The sequence below is a fragment of the Convolutriloba macropyga genome, chromosome 4 (assembly GCF_964194025.1).
Source record: "Convolutriloba macropyga chromosome 4, txConMacr16.3, whole genome shotgun sequence".
NCBI classification, from domain to species: domain Eukaryota; kingdom Metazoa; phylum Xenacoelomorpha; order Acoela; family Convolutidae; genus Convolutriloba; species Convolutriloba macropyga.
In genome coordinates, this window is record NC_134471.1 from 22,593,871 (window position 1) to 22,601,010 (window position 7,140).

Below are 7,140 nucleotides of genomic sequence, written 5' to 3' on the forward strand. Positions count from 1 at the left end.
AAGACACAAACTAAAAAGATCTAAATCATTCAGTAAGACGCAGGGAGGTAGACGTCAACAATTTTAATTTTGTAAAATTTTGCTTAAGAGTCTGTAAAAATTGCGCCGGCAAAATAAGCAAGTTACAAAACACTGAACTGGGATTATATTTTGGCTTTAAATGATAAGTAATCAAAATTTTTAACTATTGATGCATTTTCTCATTTTCTCAATTTTTGAGCATTTCTTAATTCGAAAAAAAACAACCTCGGATAAAAATTCCACCATTTCTACAGAATTTTTGGAGCGACTAAAAAATTGAACGCCGATGAATTCAGTGGTTTACAAACCAGCAAATGTCATCAGAATGTTGTTAATTTTATTATTTGCGTCCAAAATCAAAAAAGAAACAGAAAATTTTTTCCATGAAAAAATGAACATGTTGGCAGGGAAATTGTTAACCAAACGTTACATATATGACCTCAAAAGCGTTTTTTTAACAATTGTTGGTAATTTATTAAGATCAATAACCGATGAATCCAAGCAAATTTAATTGGAATGTAGATTTTTCTCGGCTTTGTTATTTTAGAATAAATTTAATTTCTGATTCTCATTTAAGATTGACTGATTACATATCAAAGGGTTCAATTGACTTCTGCAGACTATTGCTAATCATGAGGCTGCAGCCCTGATTTCAAACCGTGATAAAAAGAAATTAATTCTTCTCTATCATGGAGTTATATCGAAATTGAATTTAGTTTTTGTGTTGTTTTCTATACGGAACTTTTTCAGTTTTTGAGTAATATCTTTGGTTTTAGGCGCTGACAAGAAGTTCCATATTGGTTGATCAGTCCTGAGTGCTAAGACCTACTGAGTAGTTGCGAATCATTTTACAGCTTGAGATTACTTGAGATTTCTTATTGGTTTAATTTCTATTCAGTTTGCGTCTATTTTTTCGTAAATTTAACTATTTTTGCAGACTTGAGTCACCATATAGCTTATATTGCTGAATAGACATTTTCAGCTGTTCGATATGGATTGCCAAACATTTAGTCCTTGGACATTCTTCCAAACATTTCCTCACACTCTTAATCACACACGAAAAATTGTGAAACTAATCATCACACGAAAAACCTTTTTGTATGTGAAATAACTTGAGATGCTGTTTCCACACTAGCAATTGTTTATTAATCATGGCACGCAAAAAAATCGTGGGTGTTTACACCAGAAAGTTTAGACTGAATGATTATTACACTCTTTCTGTTGTTTTGTTTTTTTTAATTGTATAAACAAATAGACAATTTTGTGTTTTTTTGATATAATATATCTTGCACTTCGCAAACTCCACTTATTAGCACAATACTCAAACAAAAAAAACGTATGTCAACCCGCCACCTACGAAGTAGGCAGTTTTTTTAATATGACCTATGCATGAGGTCAAAAATTCGTTACATCTGTTTTTCAGGGTAGACGTATATCCATTGTCACTGAATTGTGACAACATTTGCATACCAAGTACTAGCAAGGCATTTGACTACATTGCAGCAACAATCAGCAATCAGGACGGATGGATACCCGAATATGTAAGTTAACAAGCATCAATTATCATACTGGCTTAGCTGTCAGTGCTAATATAGGCAAAAATGTTTATGAAAGCGTTGATTTTATGAAATATCAACAATAAACACGTTCACAACAAAAAATATCTCTTTCAGGGTTTTTGATCTGAAATGAGTTTTACAATTTTACAGCATTCACCGAAAAATTATGCAAGAAAATAGCCGTGAATTTTCTTCCTTTTGAAAGCTTGTGGGTATTCTAACTTTCATTTCGGCGTGGGTTTTGCTGATTATGAGTGCACTCAGGTCGTTTTCGGTCAAATCTTTGACTTAAGAACCCGATAATGTATCCGTTTCCAAAACTATTCAAAAAACAAGCATAGCTAGAATTATCACAGAATAAACAAAAATATGACCAATAATAGCCTAGAAACAAACCGGGAAAACCAATTAGAGAAAAACAAAAATGAAAATACTTGAAAGAAAACATCAAATACGCAAGTCAGATTGAGGCGCGTGAAAAGAAACCGCTATACAGAAAAGAAGTTTTTTACTCAAGCCGTAAAGCGTTCATTTTTCCGCTCTTTATCCTGTCTCGACGTGGTCAAAATTACAATGAAAATTTGAATTCAAAAATCATCAAGTTATCAACAGATCTTCTTAAGAAAGCAGCAAGGAGACTCATGAAAAGACTCGAAGTCAAACTTGATCTATGTGTCAATCAGTCAACTACTCAATGAGTTAATTAAAAATTTTAATACTTTACCTTTCGATCCTCAACAAAACTGGAAAACCGAGGAAAGGAAGGAAACAAGAAGTGCAAAAGTTGATCATTTCTGAGAATTGTCCATTAGTTGCAACTCTTAACAAATTTCCATACATTCGTAATAAATTGTTCAAAATACACCATATAAAATGATTAGATTAATCATTTTACATATGATAAAAATAAATACAAAAAATTGACGGCAAAAAAAACGAGGCACAAAGAAGCATGCAAACCAAATGTTCAAACATTTTAGAATTCAATTAAAAGTATCAACGTTTAAACGACTGATCTCAAAAAACATTAATACGCCGGTTAAGTTCGATCACTGACTATCCACACAGCAAGCAGCTGAGCTTTGACACAAGTTCACAAAAAAAGTCAGTTGAAAAAAAATATTTTAACATTATTTAAATCAAATTATAAAAAAGAAACCCTAAAACACCAGCTGCAAAAGAGTAGACTGTCAAAATTTGAAATTCACAGAAAAAACAAAAAAAAATGATGACTGAAACAACACGATGACAATATGAGCTCACAAAACAAGTCTAAAAACTTAATATAATTAAAAAATAGTCGAGAACCCACCACAAAAGGAAAACGCAAGGAAGACAAAAACTTTTAGAATTGGAACTAATTTTGTTTTTTTTTCAAAAATGAGCATGTGAACTAAATTTTAGCTCGATCGGCTAAAATTTTTTTAAAACAAACTATTCGTTCTCTCTTAAATACACACACTCACGCACTATCTCTCTCTCTCTCTCTCTCTCTCTCTCTCTTTATTACAATTCAAAGAATTTGAATTGTATTGGGGCGCTGTCTTTTTTTAAGACCTGTTCACACATTTTCATGACTTTTGAATTCAAATTGGAGCAGTGATTTTGGTCACGCCGAAACAGGAAATGGAGCGAAAAGGCGAGTGGTTTTGCGGCGTGAAATTTTTTTGCTCTAATTTTTAAAGTAGAGAGAAAAAACGGTGTTTGAACAAAAATTCAATTTCTAGCTAGTTGTTTTTTGTTCAAATGCGGCAATTTCACTTTGGTTTTTACTGTTTTTTCAATTTTAAGGATAGGATTCTTTTCTAAATGGTTTTCACAATCATTTCATAGTTCATTCCAGGCCTAGATTTTTGCTAGAATCAAATTAACATTTCTCGCTAGTGTTTTTTTTGTTCTCGCCTACCGCAGTGTTACATTGATTTTCTTTTTTTTGATTTTTTATCTGAGTTTTTTCGGAACGGTTTTCTCAATTCACTGATAGTCCGTTCTAAGTCTAGTTTTTTTGTTTAGTCACTGAAAATTCTTTGAATTGTACGTCAGGACTTGTCCTGCTATGTTTTTTTTACTTCGTCGAATAAAAAATAATGAGCAATAAAAAGTACCTAAAAGTTTTTTGAGGAAAAATGCAGATTCATGAAAAGATTCATAAAATGGATGCTGATGGTTTTGTCATTTTCAGTTATTTTAACGTTTTTTGGGTAAAATAAGCTCCCAACGGAAACTGACGACTGTTCTCATTTTTCATCAAGTATCTGTAAACTAAAGTGGAAACAATTGAAATTTAATTATGATATAAAAGAAATATAAGTGGTATTTTTTTGCTTCGTGCCACCCTCCTGTACGTTCTACAACCTCCAATTCCAGCGCCAGTTAATAGTAAATCAAAATAGTAAAACATGCTCTGGGTGTTCAAGTAAAAGGGTGCAAACTTTGAGCTGTTGGGTGGAGGAGTATTGACACAAACTAAAAACATTTAAATTACTCATTAAGACGCAGGGAGGTAGACGTCAACAATTTTAATTTTGTAAAACTTTGCTTACGAGTCTGTAAAATTGCGCCAGTAAAATCAGCAAATTACAAAACACTATCGTTGGACATCATCGTTTAGTTTTAAGGCAGCTCTAATATTTGATTTAGATATGAGACGAATAACAATTGGAAAAAATATTATTCAGAGCATCTTTTCCCTTTGAGACTCCCCCGCCGCTTAGTGGGTGCGTATTATTTGCATCCCCCAACATAGGCACTTGCCAATTTTTGACATAATGACTTACAATGTAATGGTACGTGCTATCTAACTGATGGGAGTATAACGAACGGAGGGGGATGAAAAAGGAAAATGATTCAAATCAGCAAAAGGCTAATTCCCATCAATATTTTTAAAAGAGATGTTTACAAAAACAATTAACCAAAAATTTTAACGATTGATCTATTTTCCTCTTTCTCATTTTCTTGTCGAATTTGTTCTCCCGATTCTGCAATAGGCCTAAAACTAGAGTGCGTAATACGAGAACTTTTCAGACTCCGCTAAAATTCAATAACAACTCCGTAACTTTGTAACTATAACTGAACTGCTCACCGGTTGTTTCAACACTGTGTAAATCGACTTATTGCCCTCATGATGATTTCGTCCTGGTTCAAATGCTTATAAAAAATCTCTTATCTGCTCATGTTTTTCGTAATTAGAATTAACTCAGCTAGCCTCATGATATATTCAAATCTAAAATGTAAGCACAATTTCGTATCAGTTTCATGAGAATACTACGACCTTTTCCGTTTTGTGCTCTCAGTAAGTTCTGCAAACCCAGTTCCAGATTATATGCCATTTTATTTTAGACCATAATGTAAAAATAAATTTCAGAATACATGCCAGTACATTGTAAACCATTATGTAAAAATTGTACACCAAAAGGCAGAAAAAGGAAAAGATTTATAAAATGTATGCTGATGCTCTTGTCATTTTCAGTTTTCTAACGTTTTTTGAGTAAAATAGGCTCCCAACAAAATCTGACGGTTTTTCTCATTTTTCATCAAGAATCTGTAATTTATAACGGGAAAAATTGAAAACTAAATATGATAAAAGAAACATAAGTGGAAATTTTTCGCTTCGTGACCTCTCCTGTACGCTCTGCAAACTCCAATTCCAGCGCCATTTAATCAAAATCTTAAAATATGCTCTGGGTGTTCAATTAAATTGGTGTAAATTTTGAGCTGTTGGGGGTGGTAAAGACACAAATTAAAAAGATCTAAATCATTCAGTAAGACGCAGGGAGGTAGACGTCAACAATTTTAATTTTGTAAAAATTTGCTGTAAAAATTGCGCCAGCAAAATAAGCAAGTTACAAAACACTGAATTGGGATTATCGTTTGGCTTCAAAAGATAATTAATCAAACTTTTTAACTATTGATGCATTTTCTCATTTTCTCAATTTTTGAGCATTTATTAATTCGAAAAAAAAACCTCGGATAAAAATTCCACCATTTCTACAGAATTTTTGGAGCGACTAATAAAAATTTGAACGCCGATGATTTCAGTGGTTTACAAACCAGCAAATGTCATCAGAATGTTGTTAATTTTATTATTTGCGTCCAAAATCAAAAAAGAAACAGAAAATTTTTTCCATGAAAAAATGTACATGTTGGCAGGGAAATTGTTAACCAAACGTTACATATATGACCTCAAAAGCGTTTTTTTAACAATTGTCGGTAATTTATTAAGATCAATAACCGATGAATCCAAGCAAACTTAATTGGAATGTAGATTTTTCTCGGCTTTGTTATTTTAGAATAAATTTAATTTCTGATTCTCATTTAAGATTGACTGATTACATATCAAAGGGTTCAATTGACTTCTGCAGACTATTGCTAATCATGAGGCTGCAGCCCTGATTTCAAACCGTGATAAAAACAAATTAATTCTTCTCTATCATGGAGTTATATCGAAATTGAATTTAATTTTTGTGTTGTTTTCTATACGGAACTTTTTCAGTTTTTGAGTAATATCTTTGGTTTTAGGCGCTGACAAGAAGTTCCATATTGGTTGATCAGTCCTGAGTGCTAAGACCTACTGAGTAGTTGCGAATCATTTTACAGCTTGAGATTACTTGAGATTTCTTATTGGTTTAATTTCTATTCAGTTTGCGTCTATTTTTTCGTAAATTTAACTATTTTTGCAGACTTGAGTCACCATATAGCTTATAGAGCTGAATAGACATTTTCAGCTGTTCGATATGGATTGCCAAACATTTAGTCCTTGGACATTCTTCCAAACATTTCCTCACACTCTTAATCACACACGAAAAATTGTGAAACTAATCATCACACGAAAAACATTTTTGTATGTGAAATAACTTGAGATACTGTTCCCACACTAGCAATTGTTTAGTAATCATGGCACGCAAAAAATCGTGGGTGTTTAGACTGAAAGATTATTACACTCTTTCTGTTGTTTTGTTTTATTTACTTGTATAAACAAATAGACAATTTTGTGTTTTTTTGATATAATATATCTTGCACTTCGCAAACTCCACTTATTAGCACAATACTGAAACAAAAAAAAACGTATGTCAACCCGCCACCTACGAAGTAGGCAGTTTTTTATTATGACCTAATTCGTTACATCTGTTTTTCAGGGTAGACGTATATCCATTGTCACTGAATTGTGACAACATTTGCATCCCAAGTACTAGCAAGGCATTTGACTACATTGCAGCAACAATCAGCAATCAGGACGGATGGATACCCGAATTTGTAAGTTAACAAGCATCAATTATCATACTGGCTTAGCTGTCAGTGCTAAAATAGGCAAAAAAATTTAAGAAAGCGTTGATTTTATGAAATATCAACACTAAACACGTTCAGAACAAAAAATATCTCTTTTTCAGGGTTTTTGATCTGAAATGATTTTAACAATTTTACAGCATTCACAGCAAAATTATGCAAGAAAATAGCGGTGAATTTTCTTCCTTTTCAAAGCTTGTGGGTATTCCAACTTTCACTTCGGCGTGGGTTTTGCTGATTATGAGCGCATTCAGGTATATTTTGATCAAATCTTTGA